A 27755-nucleotide genomic window follows, 5' to 3' on the forward strand; every position below is an offset into this window, starting at 1 on the left:
TGCTAAATGTTGGATTTTCCTGCAGCTCCTTGATACAGTCTCTTGCTTTCTGGAGCTGTAAAGCTCTTTTATGCATTAATCATAACAATATGAGCAAATGATTCAATAATTAAACAGGTCTCCTTCAGCAGCAAATCATTCCTTTTTAAATAGAACAATTAAGAATTTGATGAAAGCTTTTGATTTAAAATATCCATATAACCTGCTCAAAATGGAAATATAAAAATAGACACATACAGTGTTTCTAAGAATTTTTGAAAAGGGTGTAACTACTTCTCAGTACAGACATGTACGCTAGAAAATATATCTCCAAGGTATTCAAAGAGCATCATCAATCATGAGAATTCTGAAGTGTAATAAATTGCGAGGACCGAGTAAATGACTTCTTTGACAGCCTGACTATCAAAACACGAAGGCCGGGCACTCCTTGAGAGTGAGATCTCTAAGGAGGAAATTGTGGAGGACATCTCACATCCCTGTACAATAAGGCAGTTGGGCAGGATGAGTTTCCAGAGTTTTACTGGTGGCCTAAGGAGAAGACAGTTGAACACCTCCATGCGGCCTTTCAGGTGGCAGAACACACTTGGTCTAAATTGCACTGGTCTAATAAAGCAGTGATCACTGTCCTTCAGAAAACGGGTATGGATCCACTGCTCTGCAGCATCTACTGCTCAATCTCTGTCCTGAATACTGACACCAAGATACTGCCCAGTGTCGTAGTGGCCCACCTTAAGTGAGTTCTCCAAAGCTTGATCCATCATTCCCAGGAGGGGTTTATCCCAGGATGGTCATCTCATGACTAGGGACCTGCGGAATATTTGATTCTGCCTGTGGAATTGGAAGAATTTGGCAACTCCGCACCACTCTTGTAAAGCGGAGGTCCAGTCAAATTTCACCAATCGCTGTGTGGCGGAATGGCTTTTTCCCACAGTTTAATAGTCGGCCAGTTTTTTTCCTGCAGTTGCACTTCTATTCTTAGTTTACTGTGTCTCAGCGCCATGATGCCCGTAGGGTTACAGAGCCCTTTATAAATGTAAATACATACATACATACTTGTCCCATTTTATGGCAGTCTGGAACAACTCCATTTTTCAAGGAGCTATTTATGATTGTGCACCAAAGCGGAGCTAGGGCGCCCTTCAGTTTTTTGGCAGTAGGGGCGGACATGAGTTGAGGGTTTGGAGGTGGAGATCAGCCTGAGTATTTTAGATTCTTGAATGGGGCCGAAGCTTAGCCAGGAATTGGAAGGGGTACAGGGAGAGAAATCAAGCATCCCGGACGTGATGCTCTTAGTGAGGTGCATATTGCTGATGTCCAGTGAGATTTCGATCTTAGTGATATTATCATTGAAGAAGTTGGCGAAGTTATCGCAGAGTTCTTTGGACACCTGTAAAGAGGAGGTCACGGGCTAAGAGGTTTGTTGCCTGGTGATGCTATAGAGCTCCTTGGGTCAATTTTTTGCGCTGTCCAACGCCGAGCGGAAAAAGCTGGATTTTTTTGTTTTTGATGTGATTGTTGTGCTTCCTACAGGCTGTTTTGAGTTGTTCGCGGAGGATGGAGGTAGGTTTATTCCTCCAGCTTCTTTCTTTGGCTCTAAGTTTTTTCCTTTCAGAATTGAGGTCGGAGTTGAACCATGACCTGAATGGAATGGCTCGGCTTTTTTTCAGCTTTAGGGGAGCTAGCTGGTCAAGCATGGTCACTAGCTTTGCATTGTAACGTTCGGTGAGTTTGGTTGTGGAGAGGTGGTCGTTGGTATAGGGAAGATTCAAGCTTATCCATTCTTTAAGGACTACCATGGGAATCTGGGAGAGGTTTCTGATCCATTTGGGGGGTCTTGCATAGGCGTTTGAGAGAGAGTTTGTTGGTTGATATGAAATAAGATCATGTGGTGGTCTGACCAGTCCACGGGGAGTATGTGGTTGATTGTAATTGCGTTTACCCAATTATTTCTCCAACTTAAAAAGCAGCACAGTGCGTGTTTGCACACGTCACCTCAGGCCCGTCCCCTCCCTTTCCCACTGTATAAATGCACCCTGTGGCCATTTTAAGTTGGGAGATTAAGTCCCCTTGAATCCTGAGGGTTCCTGGTGTTCAACCACCTACCAGTTACCTCCTGTAAGCGCCACAGAGCTGCGTTGCAGAGAGGTGTAAACAGGGGCACGGCCTGGACTACTTCTCTGCAACGCAGCGCAGTGGCGCTTACTGGAAGCATGTGATGGGCTAGTTGGCCCCCAGTGGCCCTCAGGATTGAAGAGGAATTTTTCCCCAACTTAAAACGCGCTACAGGGCGTGTCTACACACGTCACCTCAGGCCCCGTACTCTAACTTCACCACTGTGTAAACACGCCCTGTGGCCGTTTTAAGTTGGGGGAGATTAAGTCCCCTTGAATCCTGAGGGTCCCTAGGGTCCAACTAGCGCACTAGGTACTTCCAGTAAGCGCCACAGAGCTGCGTTGCAGAGAGGTGTAAAAAGGGGCGTGGGCCTCTGAACACCTCTCTGCAACGTAGCTGCATACTGGACTACTGGAGGTACCTGGTGGGATAATTGGCCCTCAGGGATCCTCAGTACTGAAGGGGACCTAATTCCTACAACTTACAACTCACCAGGATTTTTTTTTGCACAATGGTGAATGAAGGGGGCGGGGCCTTAGGTGACATGCCTGCAAACACGACCTGTGGAGCGTTTTAAGTTGGGGAATTCATTCCTCTACGATCACGAGGGTCCCTGAGGGCCAACTAGCCCACCAGGTACCTCCAGTATGCGCCAAGGAGCTGAGTTGCCGAGAGGTGTTCAGAGGCCATGCCCCTTTTTACAACACTCTGCAACGCAGCTCGGTGGTGCTTACTGGACGTACCTGGTGGGCTAGTTGGCCCCCAGGAGACCTCCAGATTGAAGCGGGCCTGACTCCTATTTTGTTTTTTAAATAAAAAATAATTGGAAGAGGGCTGCGTGGCCCCCCACCCGAGGCCATAATCGACCCCAGGGACCCCATCCCCCGGGGCATGGCCATTATTCTATTTTTTTATATCTTTGGAGGAGGGCTGCGTTGCCCCCCTCTTCAGGCCATTTATGGCCCTGGGGACACCATCCCCCGGGGCCGGCCTTTAGTTGTTGTTTTTTTTGAGGGCCACTTCTAGCCCCGGGGACCCCATCCCCCGGGGCTTGCCCTCTCCGTTGGGGACCGTGGAGGGGTCCCCAATCCCTCCACGGTCCTGCCGGCTCACCGCCTCTTGCGGGAGCCGGCATTGCTTTTCCACATGGGGAGCTGCTAAGATGCAGCTCCCCATGTGGAAAAGCAATCAGGTTTGGTTTTTGGAAGAGAGAGTATGATTTCTTGCTCTCTCTTCCAAAAACCAAACCAGCATTTGCTATGGCAGGGCGGGAGCTGCGAGGCTCCCACCCAGCCATAGCAAACAGCAGTGTCCCGGGGGTGGGCACCCCGGGACACTGCAGGAGTCGGCCCTGGTGGGTGGCGGTCCCCAGGGCCATCGAGGGCTCCAGGAGGGGGGCCCCCTCCCAGAATTTGCAAATCCCCGGGTGTGGTGGTCCCCGGGGCTTGGGGGTCCATTACGGACCCCCCCCAATTTAAATATTTAGAGACCCTGGGAGGTGGCGGTCCCCGGGGAATGTAGGGGGGTTCAAGCCCCCCCCCCCCACACAGGTAGTTTTTTTTTTAAACAAGCCCCGGGTTTTGGCGGTCCCCGGGGCTGCGGCTGGAACATGTGCCCCAGCCAATATTTTATAAAAGCCCTGGGGGTGTCGGTTCCCAGGACTTGGGGGGCCTTTGAGCCCCCCACCCAATATTTATCCAAGCCCCAGGGGGAGGGGGTGGCGGTCCACGGGGCTGCGCAGGGACCATGAGCCCCCCGCAAATACTTTTGAAAAGCCCAGGGGGTGGCGGTCCCTGGGGCTGTGGGGCCCCCTTGAGCCCCCCATTATAATATAAACTTTGCCCCAGGACTTGGCCCACCCAGAGACTAATTAATAACGAAGCACGGGAGCCCACGCTTTATTTTTATTCTCACTGCTGGATCCTGCGATTTATCAAAATAAAATTAAAACATTGAGTTCCTGGGGGTCCTTGTGGGACCCCCTAAGCAGGCGTAGGGGTCAGGGTGTTTCTACCCTGCCCCCTTTTCTTTTTTTTTGCGTTTGTTTTCCTGATTTCTTGTGCCTCGGTTCTACCGATTCAGAAAAGGGGGTGTGATGGACAGAGTATCTGAATTAAACAGAACACTCACACCCAGTCAACAGATCAGGGCTTGATCCATCATCGTTTTTTAGCTCACTGCACCATCCCAGCTCAGAACCTGGCTACATGCAAATTAGTCTGTCCCTGGCCCAGCGCATCATAGGAACAGGGCAGACCAAACTACCAAGCCAATTCTTTTACTGGGAAGGAAACAAGCTTCTGGGGACCGGTTTCTGGCATTACAGCCGTCTTCGGCCCCGCTTGCTTGAATCCTGATGGTGCAATGAGCAAGGGACTCACATCTGAGTATACCCTTCCACGCTTATGGTGGACAAAATGATTCAGAAAAGGGGGTGGTGATGGACAGAGTATCTGAATTAAACAGAACACTCATACCCAGTCAACAGATCAGGGCTTGATCCATCACCGTTTTTTAGCTCACTGCACCATCCCAGCTCAGAACCTGGCTACATGCAAATAAGTCTGTCCCTTTCCCAGTGCATCATGGGATCAGGGCAGACCAAACTACCAAGCCAATTCTTTTACTGGGAAGGAAACAAGCTTCCGGGGACCGGTTTCTGGCATTACAGCCGTCTTCGGCCCGGCTTGCTTGAAACCTAATGATGCAATGAGCAAGGGACTCACATCTGAGTATACCCTTCCACGCTTATGGTGGAAAAACGATTCAGAAAAGGGGGTGGTGATGGACAGAGTATCTGAATTAAACAGAACACTCATACCCAGTCAACAGATCAGGGCTTGACCCATCACCGTTTTTTAGCTCACTGCACCATCCCAGCTCAGAACCTGGCTACATGCAAATTAGTCTGTCCCTGGCCCAGTGCATCATGGGAACAGGGCAGACCAAACTACCAAGCCAATTCTTTTACTGGGAAGGAAACAAACTTCCGGGGACTGGTTTCTGGCATTACAGCCGTCTTCGTCCCGGCTTGCTTGAATCCTGATGGTGCAATGAGCAAGGGACTCATATCTGAGTATACCCTTCCACGCTTATGGTGGAAAAAACGATTCAGAAAAGGGGGTGGTGATGGACAGAGTATCTGAATTATACAGAACACTCATACCCAGTCAACAGATCAGGGCTTGAACCATCCTGTTTTTTAGCTCACTGCACCATCCCAGCTCAGAACCTGGCTACATGCAAATTAGTCTGTCCCTGGCCCAGTGCATCATGGGAACAGGGCAGACCAAACTACCGAGCCAATTCTTTTACTGGGAAGGAAACAAACTTCCGGGGACCGGTTTCTGGCATTACAGCCGTCTTCGGCCCGGCTTGCTTGAATCCTGATGGTGCAATGAGCAAGGGACTCACATCTGAGTATACCCTTCCACGCTTATGGTGGACAAAACGATTCAGAAAAGGGGGTGGTGATGGACAGAGTATCTGAATTAAACAGAACACTCATACCCAGTCAACAGATCAGGGCTTGATCCATCACCGTTTTTTAGCTCACTGCACCATCCCAGCTCAGAACCTGGCTACATGCAAATTAGTCTGTCCCTGGCCCAGTGCATCATGGGAACAGGGCAGACCAAACTACCAAGCCAATTCTTTTACTGGGAAGGAAACAAGCTTCTGGGGACTGATTTCTGGCATTACAGCCGTCTTCGGCCCGGCTTGCTTGAATCCTGATGGTGCAATGAGCAAGGACTCACATCTGAGTATACCCTTCCACGCTTATGGTGGACAAAACGATTGAGAAAAGGGGGTGGTGATGGACAGAGTATCTGAATTAAACAGAACACTCATACCCAGTCAACAGATCAGGGCTTGATCCATCATCGTTTTTTAGCTCACTGCACCATCCCAGCTCAGAACCTGGCTACATGCAAAGTAGTCTGTCCCTGGCCCAGTGCATCATGGGAACAGGGCAGACCAAACTACCAAGCCAATTCTTTTACTGGGAAGGAAACAAGCTTCCTGGGACCGGTTTCTGGCATTACAGCCGTCTTCGGCCCGGCTTGCTTGAATCCTGATGGTGCAATGAGCAAGGGACTCACATCTGAGTATACCCTTCCACGCTTATGGTGGCAAAACAATTCAGAAAAGTGGATGGTGATGGACAGAGTATCTGAATTAAACAGAACACTCATACCCAGTCAACAGATCAGGGCTTGATCCATCACCGTTTTTAGCTCACTGCACCATCCCAGCTCAGAACCTGGCTACATGCTAATTAGTCTGTCCCTGGCCCAGTGCATCATGGGAACAGGGCAGACCAAACTACCAAGCCAATTCTTTTACTGGGAAGGAAACAAACTTCCGGGGACTGGTTTCTGGCATTACAGCCGTCTTCGTCCCGGCTTGCTTGAATCCTGATGGTGCAATGAGCAAGGGACTCATATCTGAGTATACCCTTCCACGCTTATGGTGGAAAAAACGATTCAGAAAAGGGGGTGGTGATGGACAGAGTATCTGAATTATACAGAACACTCATACCCAGTCAACAGATCAGGGCTTGAACCATCCCTGTTTTTTAGCTCACTGCACCATCCCAGCTCAGAACCTGGCTACATGCAAATTAGTCTGTCCCTGGCCCAGTGCATCATGGGAACAGGGCAGACCAAACTACCGAGCCAATTCTTTTACTGGGAAGGAAACAAACTTCCGGGGACCGGTTTCTGGCATTACAGCCGTCTTCGGCCCGGCTTGCTTGAATCCTGATGGTGCAATGAGCAAGGGACTCACATCTGAGTATACCCTTCCACGCTTATGGTGGACAAAACGATTCAGAAAAGGGGGTGGTGATGGACAGAGTATCTGAATTAAACAGAACACTCATACCCAGTCAACAGATCAGGGCTTGATCCATCACCGTTTTTTAGCTCACTGCACCATCCCAGCTCAGAACCTGGCTACATGCAAATTAGTCTGTCCCTGGCCCAGTGCATCATGGGAACAGGGCAGACCAAACTACCAAGCCAATTCTTTTACTGGGAAGGAAACAAGCTTCTGGGGACTGATTTCTGGCATTACAGCCGTCTTCGGCCCGGCTTGCTTGAATCCTGATGGTGCAATGAGCAAGGACTCACATCTGAGTATACCCTTCCACGCTTATGGTGGACAAAACGATTGAGAAAAGGGGGTGGTGATGGACAGAGTATCTGAATTAAACAGAACACTCATACCCAGTCAACAGATCAGGGCTTGATCCATCACCGTTTTTTAGCTCACTGCACCATCCCAGCTCAGAACCTGGCTACATGCAAAGTAGTCTGTCCCTGGCCCAGTGCATCATGGGAACAGGGCAGACCAAACTACCAAGCCAATTCTTTTACTGGGAAGGAAACAAGCTTCCTGGGACCGGTTTCTGGCATTACAGCCGTCTTCGGCCCGGCTTGCTTGAATCCTGATGGTGCAATGAGCAAGGGACTCACATCTGAGTATACCCTTCCACGCTTATGGTGGCAAAACAATTCAGAAAAGTGGGTGGTGATGGACAGAGTATCTGAATTAAACAGAACACTCATACCCAGTCAACAGATCAGGGCTTGATCCATCACCGTTTTTAGCTCACTGCACCATCCCAGCTCAGAACCTGGCTACATGCTAATTAGTCTGTCCCTGGCCCAGTGCATCATGGGAACAGGGCAGACCAAACTACCAAGCCAATTCTTTTACTGGGAAGGAAACAAGCTTCCTGGGACCGGTTTCTGGCATTACAGCCGTCTTCGGCCCGGCTTGCTTGAATCCTGATGGTGCAATGAGAAAGGGACTCACATCTGAGAATACCCTTCCACGCTTATGGTGGACAAAACGATTCAGAAAAGGGGTGGTGATGGACAGAGTATCTGAATTAAACAGAACACTCATATCCAGTCAACAGATCAGGGCTTGATCCATCACCGTTTTTTAGCTCACTGCACCATCCCAGCTCAGAACCTGGCTACATGCAAATTAGTCTGTCCCTTTCCCAGTGCATCATGGGAACAGGGCAGACCAAACTACCAAGCCAATTCCTTTACTGGGAAGGAAACAAGCTTCCGGGGACCGGTTTCTGGTATTACAGCCGTCTTCGGCCCGGCTTGCTTAAATCCTGATGGTGCAATGAGCAAGGGACTCACATTTGAGTATACCCTTCCACGCTTATGGTGGACAAAACGATTGAGCAAAGGGGGTGGTGATGGACAGAGTATCTGAATTAAACAGAACACTCATACCCAGTCAACAGATCAGGGCTTATCCATCACCGTTTTTTAGCTCACTGCACCATCCCAGCTCAGAACCTGGCTAGATGCAAATTAGTCTGTTCCTGGCCCAGTGCATCATGGGAACAGGGCAGACCAAACTACCGAGCCAATTCTTTTACTGGGAAGGAAACAAGCTTCCGGGGACTGGTTTCTGGCATTACAGCCATCTTCGGCCCAGCTTGCTTGAATCCTGATGGTGCAATGAGCAAGGGACTCACATCTGAGTATACCCTTCCACGCTTATGGTGGACAAAACGATTCAGAAAAGGGGGTGGTGATGGACAGAGTATCTGAATTAAACAGAACACTCATACCCAGTCAACAGATCAGGGCTTGAACCATCACCGTTTTTTAGCTTACTGCACCATCCCAGCTCAGAACCTGGCTACATGCAAATTAGTCTGTCCCTGGCCCAGTGCATCATGGGAACAGGGCAGACCAAACTACCAAGCCAATTCTTTTACTGGGAGGGAAACAAGCTTCCGGGGACCGGTTTCTGGCATTACAGCTGTCTTCGGCCCGGCTTGCTTGAATCCTGATGGTGCAATGAGCAAGGGACTCACATCTGAGTATACCCTTCCTCGCTTATGGTGGACAAAACGATACAGAAAAGGGGGTGGTGATGGACAGAGTATTTGAATTAAACAGAACACTCATACCCTGTCAACAGATAAGGGCTTGATCCATCACCGTTTTTTAGCTCACTGCACCATCCCAGCTCAGAACCTGGCTACATGCAAATTAGTCTGTCCCTGGCCCAGTGCATCATGGGAACAGGGCAGACCAAAATACCAAGCCAGTTCTTTTACTAGGAAGAAAACAAGCTTCCGGGGACCGGTTTCTGGCATTACAGCCGTCTACGGCCCGGCTTGCTTGAATCCTGATGGTGCAATGAGCAAGGGACTCACATCTGAGTATACCTTTTCACGCTTATGGTGGACAAAACGATTGAGAAAAGGGGGTGGTGATGGACAGAGTATCTGAATTAAACAGAACACTCATACCCAGTCAACAGATCAGGGCTTGATCCATCACCGTTTTTTAGCTCACTGCACCATCCCAGCTCAGAACCTGGCTACATGCAAATTAGTCTGTCCCTGGCCCAGTGCATTATGGGAACAGGGCAGACCAAACTACCAAGCCAATTCTTTTACTGGGAAGGAAACAAGCTTCTGGGGACTGATTTCTGGCATTACAGCCGTCTTCGGCCCGGCTTGCTTGAATCCTGATGGTGCAATGAGCAAGGACTCACATCTGAGTATACCCTTCCACGCTTATGGTGGACAAAACGATTGAGAAAAGGGGGTGGTGATGGACAGAGTATCTGAATTAAACAGAACACTCATACCCAGTCAACAGATCAGGGCTTGATCCATCACCGTTTTTTAGCTCACTGCACCATCCCAGCTCAGAACCTGGCTACATGCAAAGTAGTCTGTCCCTGGCCCAGTGCATCATGGGAACAGGGCAGACCAAACTACCAAGCCAATTCTTTTACTGGGAAGGAAACAAGCTTCCTGGGACCGGTTTCTGGCATTACAGCCGTCTTCGGCCCGGCTTGCTTGAATCCTGATGGTGCAATGAGCAAGGGACTCACATCTGAGTATACCCTTCCACGCTTATGGTGGCAAAACAATTCAGAAAAGTGGGTGGTGATGGACAGAGTATCTGAATTAAACAGAACACTCATACCCAGTCAACAGATCAGGGCTTGATCCATCACCGTTTTTAGCTCACTGCACCATCCCAGCTCAGAACCTGGCTACATGCTAATTAGTCTGTCCCTGGCCCAGTGCATCATGGGAACAGGGCAGACCAAACTACCAAGCCAATTCTTTTACTGGGAAGGAAACAAGCTTCCTGGGACCGGTTTCTGGCATTACAGCCGTCTTCGGCCCGGCTTGCTTGAATCCTGATGGTGCAATGAGAAAGGGACTCACATCTGAGAATACCCTTCCACGCTTATGGTGGACAAAACGATTCAGAAAAGGGGTGGTGATGGACAGAGTATCTGAATTAAACAGAACACTCATATCCAGTCAACAGATCAGGGCTTGATCCATCACCGTTTTTTAGCTCACTGCACCATCCCAGCTCAGAACCTGGCTACATGCAAATTAGTCTGTCCCTTTCCCAGTGCATCATGGGAACAGGGCAGACCAAACTACCAAGCCAATTCCTTTACTGGGAAGGAAACAAGCTTCCGGGGACCGGTTTCTGGTATTACAGCCGTCTTCGGCCCGGCTTGCTTAAATCCTGATGGTGCAATGAGCAAGGGACTCACATTTGAGTATACCCTTCCACGCTTATGGTGGACAAAACGATTGAGCAAAGGGGGTGGTGATGGACAGAGTATCTGAATTAAACAGAACACTCATACCCAGTCAACAGATCAGGGCTTGATCCATCACCGTTTTTTAGCTCACTGCACCATCCCAGCTCAGAACCTGGCTAGATGCAAATTAGTCTGTTCCTGTCCCAGTGCATCATGGGAACAGGGCAGACCAAACTACCGAGCCAATTCTTTTACTGGGAAGGAAACAAGCTTCCGGGGACTGGTTTCTGGCATTACAGCCATCTTCGGCCCAGCTTGCTTGAATCCTGATGGTGCAATGAGCAAGGGACTCACATCTGAGTATACCCTTCCACGCTTATGGTGGACAAAACGATTCAGAAAAGGGGGTGGTGATGGACAGAGTATCTGAATTAAACAGAACACTCATACCCAGTCAACAGATCAGGGCTTGAACCATCACCGTTTTTTAGCTTACTGCACCATCCCAGCTCAGAACCTGGCTACATGCAAATTAGTCTGTCCCTGGCCCAGTGCATCATGGGAACAGGGCAGACCAAACTACCAAGCCAATTCTTTTACTGGGAGGGAAACAAGCTTCCGGGGACCGGTTTCTGGCATTACAGCTGTCTTCGGCCCGGCTTGCTTGAATCCTGATGGTGCAATGAGCAAGGGACTCACATCTGAGTATACCCTTCCTCGCTTATGGTGGACAAAACGATACAGAAAAGGGGGTGGTGATGGACAGAGTATTTGAATTAAACAGAACACTCATACCCTGTCAACAGATAAGGGCTTGATCCATCACCGTTTTTTAGCTCACTGCACCATCCCAGCTCAGAACCTGGCTACATGCAAATTAGTCTGTCCCTGGCCCAGTGCATCATGGGAACAGGGCAGACCAAACTACCAAGCCAGTTCTTTTACTAGGAAGAAAACAAGCTTCCGGGGACCGGTTTCTGGCATTACAGCCGTCTACGGCCCGGCTTGCTTGAATCCTGATGGTGCAATGAGCAAGGGACTCACATCTGAGTATACCTTTTCACGCTTATGGTGGACAAAACGATTGAGAAAAGGGGGTGGTGATGGACAGAGTATCTGAATTAAACAGAACACTCATACCCAGTCAACAGATCAGGGCTTGATCCATCACTGTTTTGTAGCTCACTGCACAATCCCAGCTCAGAACCTGGCTACATGCAAATTAGTCTTTTCCTGGCCCAGTGCATCATGGGAACAGGGCAGACCAAACTACCAAGCCAATTATTTTACTGGAAAGGAAACAAGCTTCCGGGGACTGGTTTCTGGCATTACAGCCATCTTCGGCCCGGCTTGCTTGAATCCTGATGGTGCAATGAGCAAGGGACTCACATCTGAGTATACCCTTCCTTGCTTATGGTGGACAAAACGATTCAGAAAAGGGGGTGGTGATGGACAGAGTATCTGAATTAAACAGAACACTCATACCCAGTCAACAGATCAGGGCTTGAACCATCACCGTTTTTTAGCTCACTGCACCATCCCAGCTCAGAACCTGGCTACATGCAAACTAGTCTGTCCCTGGCCCAGTGCATCATGGGAACAGGGCAGACCAAACTACCAAGCCAATTCTTTTACTGGGAAGGAAACAAGCTTCCGGGGACTGGTTTCTGGCATTACAGCCGTCTTCGGCCCGGCTTGCTTGAATCCTGATGGTGCAATGAGCAAGGGACTCACATCTGAGTATACCCTTCCACGCTTATGGTGGACAAAACAATTCAGAAAAGGGGGTGGTGATGGACAGAGTATTTGAATTAAATAGAACACTCATACCCAGTCAACAGATCAGGGCTTCATCCATCACCGTTTTTTAGCTCACTGCACCATCCCAGCTCAGAACCTGGCTACATGTAAATTAGTCTATTCCTGGCCCAGTGCATCATGGGAACAGGGCAGACCAAACAACCAAGCCAATTCTTTTACTGGGAAAGAAACAAGCTTCCGGGGACTGGTTTCTGGCATTACAGCCATCTTCGGCCCGGCTTGCTTGAATCCTGATGGTGCAATGAGCAAGGGACTCACATCTGAAAATACCCTTCCACGCTTATGGTGAACAAAACGATTCAGAAAAGGGGGTGGTGATGGACAGAGTATCTGAATTAAACAGAACACTTATACCCAGTCAACAGATCAGGGCTTGAACCATCACCGTTTTTTAGCTCACTGCACCATCCCAGCTCAGAACCTGGCTACATGCAAATTAGTCTGTCCCTGGCCCAGTGCATCATGGGAACAGGGCAGACCAAACTACCAAGCCAATTCTTTTACTGGGAAGGAAACAAGCTTCCGGGGCCCGGTTTCTGGCATTACAGCTGTCTTCGGCCCGGCTTGCTTGAATCCTGATGGTGCAATGAGCAAGGGACTCACATCTGAGTATACCCTTCCACGCTTATGGTGGACAAAACGATTGAGAAAAGGGGGTGGTGATGGACAGAGTATCTGAATTAAACGGAACACTCATATCCAGTCAACAGATCAGGGCTTGTTCCATCACCGTTTTTTAGCTCACTGCACCATCCCAGCTCAGAACCTGGCTACATGCAAATTAGTCTGTCCCGGGCCCAGTGCATCATGGGAACAGGGCAGACCAAACTACCAAGCCAATTCTTTTACTGGGAAGGAAACAAGCTTCCGGGGACCGGTTTCTGGCATTACAGCCGTCTTCGGCCCGGCTTGCTTGAATCCTGATGGTACAATGAGCAAGGGACTCACATCTGAGTATACCCTTCCACGCTTATGGTGGACAAAACGATTGAGAAAAGGGGGTGGTGATGGACAGAGTATCTGAATTAAACAGAACACTCATACCCAGTCAACAGATCAGGGCTTGATCCATCACCGTTTTTTAGCTCACTGCACCATCCCAGCTCAGAACCTGGCTACATGCAAATTAGTCTGTCCCTGGCCCAGTGCATCATGGGAACAGGGCAGACTAAACTACCAAGCCAATTCTTTTACTGGGAAGGAAAAAAGCTTCCGGGGACCGGTTTCTGGCATTACAGCCGTCATCGGCCCGGCTTGCTTGAATCCTGATGGTGCAATGAGCAAGGGACTCACATCTGAGTATACCCTTCCAAGCTTATGGTGGACAAAACGATTGAGAAAAGGGGGTGGTGATGGACAGAGTATCTGAATTAAACAGAACACTCATACCCAGTCAACAGATCAGGGATTGATCCATCACGTTTTTTTAGCTCACTGCACCATCCCAGCTCAGAACCTGGCTACATGCAAATTAGTCTGTCCCTGGCCCAGTGCATCATGGGAACAGGGCAGACCAAACTACCAAGCCAATTCTTTTACTGGGAAGGAAACAAGCTTCCGGGGACCGGTTTCTGGCATTACAGCCGTCCTCAGCCCGGCTTGCTTGAATCCTGATGGTGCAATGAGCAAGAGACTCACATCTGAGTATACCTTCCATGCTTATGGTGGACAAAACGATTCAGAAAAGGGGGTGGTGATGGACAGAGTATCTGAATTAAACAGAACACTCATACCCAGTCAACAGATCAGGGCTTGATCCATCACCGTTTTTTAGCTCGCTGCACCATCCCAGCTCAGACCCTGGCTACATGTAAATTAGTCTGTCCCTTTCCCAGTGCATCATGGGAACAGGGCAGACCAAACTACCAAGCCAATTCTTTTACTGGGAAGGAAACAAGCTTCCGGGGACCGGTTTCTGGCATTACAGCCGTCTTCGGCCCGGCTTGCTTGAATCCTGATGGTGCAATGAGCAAGGGACTCACATCTGAGTATACCCTTCCACGCTTATGGTGGACAAAACGATTCAAAAAAGGGGGTGGTGATGGACAGAGTATCTGAATTAAACAGAACACTCATACCCAGTCAACAGATCAGGGCTTGATCCATCACCGTTTTTTAGCTCACTGCACCATCCCAGCTCAGAACCTGGTTACATGCAAATTAGTCTGTTCCTGGCCCAGTGCATCATGGGAACAGGGCAGACCAAACTACCCAGCCAATTCTTTTACTGGGAAGGAAACAAGCTTCTGGGGACCGGTTTCTGGCATTACAGCCGTCTTCGGCCCGGCTTGCTTAAATCCTGATGGTGCAATGAGCAAGGGACTCACATCTGAGTATACCCTTCCACGCTTATGGTGGACAAAACGATTCAGAAAAGGATGTGGTGATGGACAGAGTATTTGAATTAAACAGAACACTCATACCCAGTCAACAGATCAGGGCTTGATCCATGACCGTTTTTCAGCTCACTGCACCATCCCAGCTCAGAACCTGCCTACATGCAAATTAGTCTGTCCCTGGCCCAGTGCATCATGGGAACAGGGCAGACCAAGCCAATTCTTTTAGTGGGAAGGAAACAAGCTTCCGGGGACCGGTTTCTGGCATTACAGCCATCTTCGTCCCGGCTTGCTTGAATCCTGATGGTGCAATGAGCAAGGGACTCATATCTGAGTACACCCTTCCACGCTTATGGTGGACAAAACGATTGAGAAAAGGGGGTGGTGATGGACAGAGTATCTGAATTAAACAGAACACTCATACCCAGTCAACAGATCAGGGCTTGCTCCATCACCGTTTTTTAGCTCACTGCACCATCCCAGCTCAGAACCTGGCTACATGCAAATTAGTCTGTCCCTGGCCCAGTGCATCATGGGAACAGGGCAGACCAAACTACCAAGCCAATTCTTTTACTGGGAAGGAAACAAGCTTCCGGGGACCGGTTTCTGGCATTACAGCCGTCTTCGGCCCGGCTTGCTTGAATCCTGATGGTACAATGAGCAAGGGACTCACATCTGAGTATACCCTTCCACGCTTATGGTGGACAAAACGATTGAGAAAAGAGGGTGGTGATGGACAGAGTATCTGAATTAAACAGAACACTCATACCCAGTCAACAGATCAGGGCTTGATCCATCACCGTTTTTTAGCTCACTGCACCATCCCAGCTCAGAACCTGGCTACATGCAAATTAATCTGTCCCTGGCCCAGTGCATCATGGGAACAGGGCAGACTAAACTACCAAGCCAATTCTTTTACTGGGAAGGAAAAAAGCTTCCGGGACCGGTTTCTGGCATTACAGCCGTCATCGGCCCGGCTTGCTTGAATCCTGATGGTGCAATGAGCAAGGGACTCACATCTGAGTATACCCTTCCAAGCTTATGGTGGACAAAACGATTGAGAAAAGGGGGTGGTGATGGACAGAGTATCTGAATTAAACAGAACACTCATACCCAGTCAACAGATCAGGGATTGATCCATCACGGTTTTTTAGCTCACTGCACCATCCCAGCTCAGAACCTGGCTACATGCAAATTAGTCTGTCCCTGGCCCAGTGCATCATGGGAACAGGGCAGACCAAACTACCAAGCCAATTCTTTTACTGGGAAGGAAACAAGCTTCCGGGGACCGGTTTCTGGCATTACAGCCGTCCTCGGCCCGGCTTGCTTGAATCCTGATGGTGCAATGAGCAAGAGACTCACATCTGAGTATACCTTCCATGCTGATGGTGGACAAAACGATTCAGAAAAGGGGGTGGTGATGGACAGAGTATCTGAATTAAACAGAACACTCATACCCAGTCAACAGATCAAGGCTTGATCCATCACCGTTTTTTAGCTCGCTGCCCCATCCCAGCTCAGACCCTGGCTACATGTAAATTAGTCTGTCCCTTTCCCAGTGCATCATGGGAACAGGGCAGACCAAACTACCAAGCCAATTCTTTTACTGGGAAGGAAACAAGCTTCCGGGGACCGGTTTCTGGCATTACAGCCGTCTTCGGCCCGGCTTGCTTGAATCCTGATGGTGCAATGAGCAAGGGACTCACATCTGAGTATACCCTTCCACGCTTATGGTGGACAAAACGATTCAAAAAAGGGGGTGGTGATGGACAGAGTATCTGAATTAAACAGAACACTCATACCCAGTCAACAGATCAGGGCTTGATCCATCACCGTTTTTTAGCTCACTGCACCATCCCAGCTCAGAACCTGGCTACATGCAAATTAGTCTGTTCCTGGCCCAGTGCATCATGGGAACAGGGCAGACCAAACTACCCAGCCAATTCTTTTACTGGGAAGGAAACAAGCTTCTGGGGACCGGTTTCTGGCATTACAGCAGTCTTCGGCCCGGCTTGCTTAAATCCTGATGGTGCAATGAGCAAGGGACTCACATCTGAGTATACCCTTCCACGCTTATGGTGGACAAAACGATTCAGAAAAGGATGTGGTGATGGACAGAGTATTTGAATTAAACAGAACACTCATACCCAGTCAACAGATCAGGGCTTGATCCATGACCGTTTTTCAGCTCACTGCACCATCCCAGCTCAGAACCTGGCTACATGCAAATTAGTCTGTCCCTGGCCCAGTGCATCATGGGAACAGGGCAGACCAAGCCAATTCTTTTAGTGGGAAGGAAACAAGCTTCCGGGGACCGGTTTCTGGCATTACAGCCGTCTTCGGCCCGGCTTGCTTGAATCCTGATGGTGCAATGAGCAAGGGACTCATATCTGAGTATACCCTTCCACGCTTATGGTGGACAAAACGATTGAGAAAAGGGGGTGGTGACGGACAGAGTATCTGAATTAAACAGAACACTCATACCCAGTCAACAGATCAGGGCTTGCTCCATCACCGTTTTTTAGCTCACTGCACCATCCCAGCTCAGAACCTGGCTACATGCAAATTAGTCTGTCCCTGGCCCAGTGCATCATGGGAACAGGGCAGACCAAACTACCAAGCCAATTCTTTTACTGGGAAGGAAACAAGCTTCCGGGGACCGGTTTCTGGCATTACAGCCGTCTTCGGCCCAGCTTGCTTGAATCCTGATGGTACAATGAGCAAGGGACTCACATCTGAGTATACCCTTCCACGCTTATGGTGGACAAAACGATTGAGAAAAGAGGGTGGTGATGGACAGAGTATCTGAATTAAACAGAACACTCATACCCAGTCAACAGATCAGGGCTTGATCCATCACAGTTTTCAGCTCACTGCACCATCCCAGCTCAGAACCTGGCTACATGCAAATTAGTCTGTCCCTGGCCCAGTGCATCATGGGAACAGGGCAGACCAAACTACCAAGCCAATTCTTTTACTGGGAAGGAAACAAGCTTCCGGGGACCAGTTTCTGGCATTGCAGCCGTCTTCGGCCCGGCTTGCTTGAATCCTGATGGTGCAATGAGCAAGGGACTCACATCTGAGTATACCCTTCCACGCTTATGGTGGACAAAACGATTGAGAAAAGGGGTTGGTGATGGACAGAGTATCTGAATTAAACAGAACACTCATACCCAGTCAACAGATCAGGGCTTGATCCATCACCGTTTTTTAGCTCACTGCACCATCCCAGCTCAGAACCTGACTACATGCAAATTAGTCTGTCCCTGGCCCAGTGCATCATGGGAACAGGGCAGACCAAACTACCAAGCCAATTCTTTTACTGGGAAGGAAACATGCTTCCGGGGACCGGTTTCTGGCATTACAGCCGTCTTCGGCCGGGCTTGCTTGAATCCTGATGGTGCAATGAGCAAGGGACTCACATCTGAGTATACCCTTCCACGCTTATGGTGGACAAAACGATTGAGAAAAGGGGGTGGTGATGGACAGAGTATCTGAATTAAACAGAACACTCATACCCAGTCAACAGATCAGGGCTTGATCCATCATCGTTTTTTAGCTCACTGCACCATCCCAGCTCAGAATCTGGCTACATGCAAATTAGTCTGTGCCTGGCCCAGTGCATCATGGGAACAGGGCAGACCAAACTACCAAGCCAATTCTTTTACTGGGAAGGAAACAAGCTTCCGGGGACCGGTTTCTGGCATTACAGCCGTCTTCGGCCCGGCTTGCTTGAATCCTGATGGTGCAATGAGCAAGGGACTCACATCTGAGTATACCCTTCCACGCTTATGGTGGACAAAACGATTGAGAAAAGGGGGTGGTGATGGACAGAGTATCTGAATTAAACAGAACACTCATACCCAGTCAACAGATCAGGGCTTGATCCATCACAGTTTTTTAGCTCACTGCACCATCCCATCTCAGAACCTGGCTACATGCAAATTAGTCTGTCCTTGGCCCAGTACATCATGGGAACAGGGCAGACCAAACTACCAAGCCAATTCTTTTACTGGGAAGGAAACAAGCTTCCGGGGACCGGTTTGTGGCACTCTACCGAGGCACAACATGGCTGCCAACACTTCCTGATTTGGTTTTTTGACAGCCAATTAGCATGAAGCTTGTGATTGGGAGGGTCCGCAGATCCTGCGCGCTTCTAGATATTGATATTTTTTAATTTCGATTTTCCCAGCAACTACTGAATGGAATTACACCATTTAACAAAAAGAGTTCTTTCTGAACCAAGGGCTAGCTTTTTCCCAAATTTAGTGTAATTCAGTTCAGCAGTTCTGGCTGTAGCTGCGGCTAAAGTTTCCTATGGAAAATTGCACGGGGAAAACATGTTATGGGACTCCTTTTTTACTCAGACCCCGCTTGCCGAATCACCCTGAAACTTTCAAGATAGGAGCGGGCCACAAGTTTTGAAAATTACGCGAAGATTCATCAATCGGCGCCAAAGTAATTGGGAATAGAATGTTGCGATTTTCCTATGGTAACAAGGTCCTAACTATAACTACCTACTGGCGACCGCCAGTAGGTAATATATATATATATATATATATATATATATATATATATATTCACAGAAAAAACCATAGGTTATAGACCATATATAGTTAGGAATTTGCATTTACAAAACCTTGAAAATTCACTGAAAAAACCATAGGTTATAGACCATATATAGTTAGGGATTAGCATTTAAAAAACCTTATTTTATTTGCACAAAACCATTGAAATTCCATATATAGTTAGTTGCACTAACTATATATCGCGGACCCGCAATCCACTGCTAATGATGTCACATATTACATCATTCATGACATGGTCAGTGACATCACTGATGACATCACTGATGACATCTCATCGCTTAAAGATATATATATATATTTTTAACCTTAATTAGACAAAATCCACACGTGCACATATCACAAACGTTCAAAAAACACAATATGTCGGACTCCCGTTACGCTGCCGGTTAGCTGCCCGGTTAACGTACCAGGAAGCACCTTTACCGCTAAAAATCGCATTTTTTTTTTCACCCCCCAGGGAACTTTAATAGCCCCCTCATCAATCCTAGGGGTTCAGGAGGGGTCTGCCTTACCCCTTTCATTCATTTACACCTTTTTTCCACCTCTTGTCTCTCGATCCCACAGAGAGACAAGATGGCGGCCGCTCCAGACTGTTTACAATGATAACAGCCAATCAGCTTCTCCTCAGACTCCCGTTACACTGCCGGTTAGCTGCCCGGTTCGCGTACCAAGACGCGTCTCTACGGCGAAAAAATCGTATTTTTTTTTTTTGGGCCCAGCGTGGCTCTATAATATCCCCTCATCAATCCTAGGGGGTCAGAAGGGGTCTACCTTGCCCCTTTCCTTCATTTCCTCCTTTGTTTTGGCCTCCTCTTGTCTCTCGATCCTACCGAGAGACAAGATGGCGGCCGCTCCAAACTGTTTACAATGTTGACAGCCAATCAGCTACTCGTCAGACTCCCGTTACACTGCCGGTTAGCTTCCCGGTTAGCTGCCCGGTTCGCGTACCAAGACGCGTCTCTACGGCGAAAAAAACGGATTTTTTTTTTTTTTTTTTTTGGGCCCAGCGTGGCTCTATAATATCCCCTCATCAATCCTAGGGGGTCAGAAGGGGTCTACCTTGCCCCCTTTCCTTCATTTCCTCCTTTGTTTTGGCCTCCTCTTGTCTCTCGATCCTACCGAGAGACAAGATGGCGGCCGCACCGGACTGTTTAGAATGTTGACAGACACCGGAGAGCCAATCAGCTTCGCTTCGCAAAGTTCCGATAAGCGAAAAGTACGCGAACCGGATCGCTGCCCGGAGCGCTGTTACAGATATATATCTTGATTTAAACGTTAATTTCTCAAAATCCACTGAAGCACATATATTGAGACCTAGCAAAGGCACATCGGGCTAACAGTCCCTACAATTTTGCCAAGTTTCGTGCAAATCCATTCAGCCGTTCGAGCTAAAAGTGAGTCCAACCGCCCTATGGAAAACTCAATGTTAAAAACGCGTTTTGGGACCCCCCTTTTTTCTCAGCCCCCCCTTGACGAAACCCCCCCAAATTTCCAGGAGCTGCTCAGAAACAAAATGTGCCATTTTCCTGAAAATTTCAGCCGATTCCGTCCACAAACGCCAAAGTTATTAGACATAGAATTTTCAGAAATCCCATAGGGAAAAAATCCTAACTATATATACCTACTGGCGATATATATATATATATATATATATATATATATATATATATATATATATATATATATATATATATATATATATATATATATGTATATATATATATATATATATTCACTGAAAAAACCATAGGTTATAGACCACATATAGTTAGGAATTAGCATTTACAAAACCTTGAAAATTCACTGAAAAAACCATAGGTTATAGACCATATATAGTTAGGAATTCGCATTTACAAAACCTTATTTTACTCACACAAAACCATTGAAATTCCATATATAGTTAGTTGCACTAACTATATATCACGCACCCGCAATCCACTGCTGATGATGTCACATATAGATTATAGTGGAGAGGTGTGGCTCACTGGTTAGAGGCGGCAGACCCGAGTGCAGAGAACGGCCCGGGACCAGGGTTCGATTCCCGACGCGGCAGGGTCTTGGACCAGGATCAGCGGACTGATAATTCTCGCATCGGTGCCTACTCCGACCAGGGAGCACACTCGGCAACTCTGGGCATTAGCTTGCCTCATCTCCACAACGGCCCCACACAAACGCCGGGGATGCCTGGTTTCACCTTGGAGACCCCCAGGAGGGACTATCTCACAGGGAAAGCCAGGACGGGTTCCCCAGCGGTCTATAGCGCTACGAGGCCTCCGGGTAGCAGTGCGCTTTACAAGACACAACAATTTACAATTTACATATTACATCAGCCATGACATGGTCAGTGACATCACTGATGACATCACTGATGACATCTCAAATGACATTCCTAACTATATATGGTCTATAACCTATGGTTTTTTCAGTGAATTTTCAAGGTTTTGTAAATGCTAATTCCTAACTATATATGGTCTATAACCTATGGTTTTTTCAGTGAATTTTCAAGGTTTTGTAAATGCTAATTCCTAACTATATATGGTCTATAGCCTATGGTTTTTTCAGTGAATATATATATATACATACATATATAAACATATATCATCTGTATATCTATATAAATACAAACATAAATGCATGCATACATATACTTATATGCATACAGATGCATGTTATTTACATGAAAGTTGAAAAAACACTAATAAAAGCAAAGCTAAAAAGCCACCTCATTACAAACAGAATGGCTTTAACTTAAACGAGGGCGAGATCTATTGCATTTTCAATGCTTGTTTACTTTGGTTCCATCAAGAAGGCATTCAGATGTGTCACACATTTGCCATAAATTCTGAATGTTAGCACTCTAGTTGCACATTAGATCACTGTAGTAAAGCTACTGCTCACCAGGGACGTCTGCTGTTGGTATTCAAAGTGCATGTTTCAGTCTGCATGTCAGAATTTTTTTAATGAAATAGAAGAGGATTTGAGAAGTCACTCAAAATGATCCCTAATTTTTCTTTCTGAAGCACTAATCATACTTTCTATGGCAAAATTAACCCCCTCATGTTGTTCCTTTTTAAATTGAGTGTTTTCAGACTTACCACTTCATTCCAATCAAGATGGCTTCTGGTGTGCCATACTTTTGTCATAAGTAAGACTGTTAGCGCTCTAGTTGTTCTTTAGAACACTCTGGGACATTCTGTCATTGGGCTATACTTGGGGTACATCTGGGTGATATTTGGGGTACATTTAGGCTCTTTTGTCTCTGGTGGCCATCTTGGGAGACTGTATGTCAGAATTTTTTAATGAAATTGAAGAGGGTTTGAGAAGTCACTCAAAATGTGCCCTATTTTTTCTTTCTGCAGCACTAATCATAATTCATATGGCAAAATATACCCCCTCATTTTGTTCCTTTTTAAATTAAATGTTTTAAGAGTTACCACTTTATTCCATTCAAGATAGCTTCAGGTGTGCCATACCTTTGTAATAAGTAGGACTGTTAGCGCTCTAATTGTTCTTTAGAACACTCTGGGACATTCTGTCATTGGGCTATACTTGGGCTACATCTGGGTGATATTTGGGCTACATTTGGGCTCTTTTGTCTCTGGTGGCCATTTTGGGAGACTGCATGTCAGAATTTTTTAATGAAATAGAAGGGGATTTGAAAAGTCACTCAAAATGTGCCCTAATTTTTCTTTCTGCAGCACTAATAATACCTTCTATTGCATAATATACCCCCTCATTTTGTTCCTTTTTAAATTAAATGTTTTAAGAGTTACCACTTTATTCCCATCACGATGGCTCCAGGTGTGCTATACCTTTGTAATAAGTAGGACTGTTAGCGCTCTAGTTGTTCTTTAGAACACTCTGGGACATTCTGTCATTGGGCTATACTTGGGCTACATCTGGGTGATATTTGGGCTACATTTGGGTTCTTTTGTCTCTGGTGGCCATTTTGGGAGACTGCATGTCAGAATGTTTTAATGAAATAGAAAAGGATTTGAGAAGTCACTCAAAATGTGCCCTAATTTTTCATTCTGCAGCACTAATCATACTTTCTATGGCAAAATATACCCCCTCATGTTGTTTCTTTTTAAATTAAATGTTTTAAGAGTTACCACTTTATTCCAATCAAGATGGCTTCAGGTGTGCCATACCTTTGTAATAAGTAGGACTGTTAGCGCTCTAGTTGTTCTTTAGAACACTCTGGGACATTCTGTCATTGGGCTATACTTGGGCTACATCTGGGTGATATTTGGGCTACATTTGGGCTCTTTTGTCTCTGGTGGCCATTTTGGGAGACTGCATGTCAGAAAGTTTTAATGAAATAGAAAAGGATTTGAGAAGTCACTCAAAATGTGCCCTAATTTTTCATTCTGCAGCACTAATCATACTTTCTATGGCAAAATATACCCCCTCATGTTGTTTCTTTTTAAATTAAATGTTTTAAGAGTTACCACTTTATTCCAATCAAGATGGCTTCAGGTGTGCCATACCTTTGTAATAAGTAGGACAGTTAGCGCTCTAGTTGTTCTTTAGAACACTCTAGGAGGCTGCAGTAGAACACAAAGGAATCAACTGACAGTCTCTGTCCTTGTTGGATGTACATGTTTTACTGAGAATGTCAGACTTCATTTTCACATGACTGAGAAAGATAATGTGAATTTACAGAAAATATGCTTTCAGTTTAGCTTATAGATCCCCTTCCAAACCACTGTGGGAAAATCATGAGATATTAGTTTTCTTTCAAACAATATTCATGATATCACAGCAGAAGGTTTTTTCACATGGTAAAATCACCTTAGAACCCACCACAATTCCTAAAACGAGTATGGTACCATCAACAAATGATTTATAATGTAACTAAAGTCCTAAAACCCTCTATTAACTACAATGCTTTTTAATGAGGTGCTATCATGTATATTGCACATATATTGAGACCTAGCAAAAGGCACATCGGGCTAACAGTCCCTATAATTTTGCCAAGTTTCGTGCAAATCCATTCAGCCGTTCGAGCTAAAAGTGAGGCCAACCGCCCTTTGGAAATTAACATGGGAAAAACGCGTTTTGGGACCCCCCTTTTTTCTCGGCCCCCCCTTGATGAACCCCCCCCCAAATTGTCAGGGGCTGCTCAGTAACGAAATGTTCCATTTTCCTGAAAATTTCAGCCAATTCCGTCCACAAACGCCAAAGTTATTAGACATAGAATTTTCAAAAATCCCATAGAGAAAAAATCCTAACTATATATACCTACTGGCGACCGCCAGTAGGTAATATATATACTTGAAAAAGGCTTACGCCGAAACGCGTCGTCCTTCTTTTACGAGTGCACAATAAAGGATTTGTGCAAAGACCTCCTGGTGTGTCGTCTCTGTGTCCTTCTAATTAGTGGGATCCGGAATTTGTGGATAACAAAGAGTAGCGGCTGCTACTACCGATGACATCAGCGTTGTTTGGCCGAGGATCGTTCGAGCAGCATTTTTGGAAGTGAATCTATACTACTATTATAAAGAGAGAACTGTGTCCTTTGAGCCAGGTAAACTCGAAAAGTACACCACCAATCCATACACCCAAGACATTTTAGAAATCCTCAGGGCAAGCAGAAGGACATAGGCTACATAAAAATAAAAAATATACGTTGTTTAAAAATTTAGACATAAAAATAAAGTAGTCCCTTGCAAGTAGCGCTGGCCGCGACGTCTGCGTGATGACATCGGGAGAGTGGGGAAGAGCGGCAGGAAGAGCGGAGGACAGGCACGTTTGCAATGGCAGGCACTGTTGCGTCTCTATGGACAGACTTCTGGCAGGTAAGGCGCCCCTTCTGTTCAAGTGTTGCTCTATGGCATTATAACTCGGTATGACTTTAAGTTATTCAAGTGTTTCTCTATGGCATTATAATACCGAGTTATAATGCCGTAGAGCAACACTTGAATAACCTAAACTCATACCGAGTTATTATGCCGTACAGTTATTGTGCAAATAATCTTCCGAAAGTTTCTCAGGCTGCGTGTTTTACCAAAAACTTCCACAAGGAGGCAGACGTGGCCTGCTTTTGTGATTTCTGACTTCACACAATAACAATAATGACCAGTTGACCGCCAGCGATGTTTACATTACAGGAGGCTGGAGTAAGATCATGAGATGTATTGTAATTCAGTAGTTCAAACGATGAGGCCTGATAGGTGGGTCTGGAGAAGATGATTGTAAATTTATATTTTAATTACCCAAACAGTTTTTGTACCAAAAAGACTGCACATCGAAGATTTTGGCGTCTGTGGTTTGATAATCTACTCCAGTGATGAGATGGTAGGCTCCTGGCAGGGTTTGAAATACGCGTGTTGGTGTGTCGCGGAAGACGCATTTTAACTGAGACTAGCAGCCCGCCCCAGCGTTGCCCGGGGCAGAAAAGGGCTGGGGGCAGAAAAATCTGCTCTTGCAGAATGTGGGGGAGCACTACGGCAAGCAGCAGCTTAATATAACGCTGGCGCCCGATTTTTCAGTTAAATGCGACATTTTTCAAAGCCTCATATGCTGCACCCAGCCCCCTCCTGCCCCGGGCAACGCTGGGGCGGGCTGCTAGTATATATATATATATATATATATATATATATATATATATATATATATATATATATATATATATATATATATAAACATTTCACATTTGACTCATATAAAACCATAGAAATTCGGCCATTATAGTTAGTAGACCTAACTATGACTGACTTTTATTGTAAATAATATGTATATATCATGAATTTTAATTATTTATGAAATTGTATATATATTTTTTTATCTGTAATAGATGTAATTCCTTAAGTGTGTAAATATATGAGATATATTTTTCTATGATAAATCCAATAGTAATTTGGAGACAACTAAGAGCGTAATTTACATGAATTAACTATGGCACTGTGCCTTTTATAACAACTTCAAGTCTAAACACCCCTACATATATATGTAGAGGAAGCGATACCACAATGAGTTAATTTGGGCGATGTTTTCTATGTATAGAACTCCGCCTGTTATTGGTTTGCAAATGCCTTAAATACCCTCTTTCTAGCTCTACTAGCGTATCATGTGATCAAGCCTCTGGCTAGAGGCGAAACGCGTCATGCAGGACTGCTTGGGTTTTATTTCTCTGAAATAAAGAACACTTAACTTTTGCACGAAGCTTTGGGTCCGACTTGTTCGTTTTCCTGTGGAATGGAGGAATGATGCTGCGCGCATTAAACGATATCGAATTTCATACCATGCACCGTTTTCTGACTTCTACGGTGTAAGTTGGACCCCTCCCCCTTTGTTTGGCTTGGCGGCAGGAAGCAGAAGCAGTTCCCTAACCCGGAACCACAACTCTACACGGCTCCGGCGAGGAGCAAACCGCGTACAGCCCCTGGCGTCCATGAGAAGTGCCTACAGGAGAACGGGAGTCGGAAAACGTGGATAACGGTGAAAAACCGATCACATCTGACGACAGCCCAATTCAAGGTAGGACGAACGGGAACGGCCAGTGGGGAGGAGTGCAGACTTTGTTTAGCGCGTAAGCTAACTTGGGAAACCGAGGAGAAATCGCTAATTGAAGTCGAAGTGTTCTTTAAACCACAACAGCAACCCTAAACACAGCGACTTGTCTAGTCGTAAGCAGTCATGTCTGCAGATACGCTACGCAGCAGGGAGGAGGCAGCGGACAGTATGTTTGATAAGGCTCCGGCTGGAAGCACAAGCATACAGGGACCATCAACGTCCAGCAGCGCCACCACCGCAACTAATCCCACACTGAAAGACACATTCAGAAAACTAGAGAAACTAATGAAGAAAGAACAGTCTAAGTGGTGGGAAAACAAATCCTTATCACGCTACTTGGAAGTCGGCAGGGTGCCCAGGGGTCTCAGAATTACATTGGCTCCTAGTTATGAGGCACCGGACCCGACAATGCTTACCAGATGGGCTGAAACAAATTTAGAGTGTTCCGCCAAATTAATGAACCTATTGGTGGAATATGCGGAAAGTGACAGATTAAAGATTCAAGCGGAAATCGATCAAATTGAAAATGAGTTAACCAACTTAGAACCTAATGAGCTAATGAACAAACTACGCACGGAAATGTTGCAGAGGGTGAAAAAGGATGAAGAGGTAATCAAAAAAAGAAAAGCCTATAAATTTGAGCGCGACCGCCTAGATTACCTAAATGGGCAAATATTTACATACGCTAAAAAGTATGAAAATGTAAAGGCACGCGCAAGGAAAGCCAGACAAACTAACTCTGCAAACAAAGCGGTATCAGTCTCCTCTACTGATAGAAGCATCACATCAGGAAGTGAGACGGAAAACGAAG

This window comes from Lissotriton vulgaris, chromosome 6, assembly GCF_964263255.1.
Source record: "Lissotriton vulgaris chromosome 6, aLisVul1.2, whole genome shotgun sequence".
NCBI lineage: Eukaryota > Metazoa > Chordata > Amphibia > Caudata > Salamandridae > Lissotriton > Lissotriton vulgaris.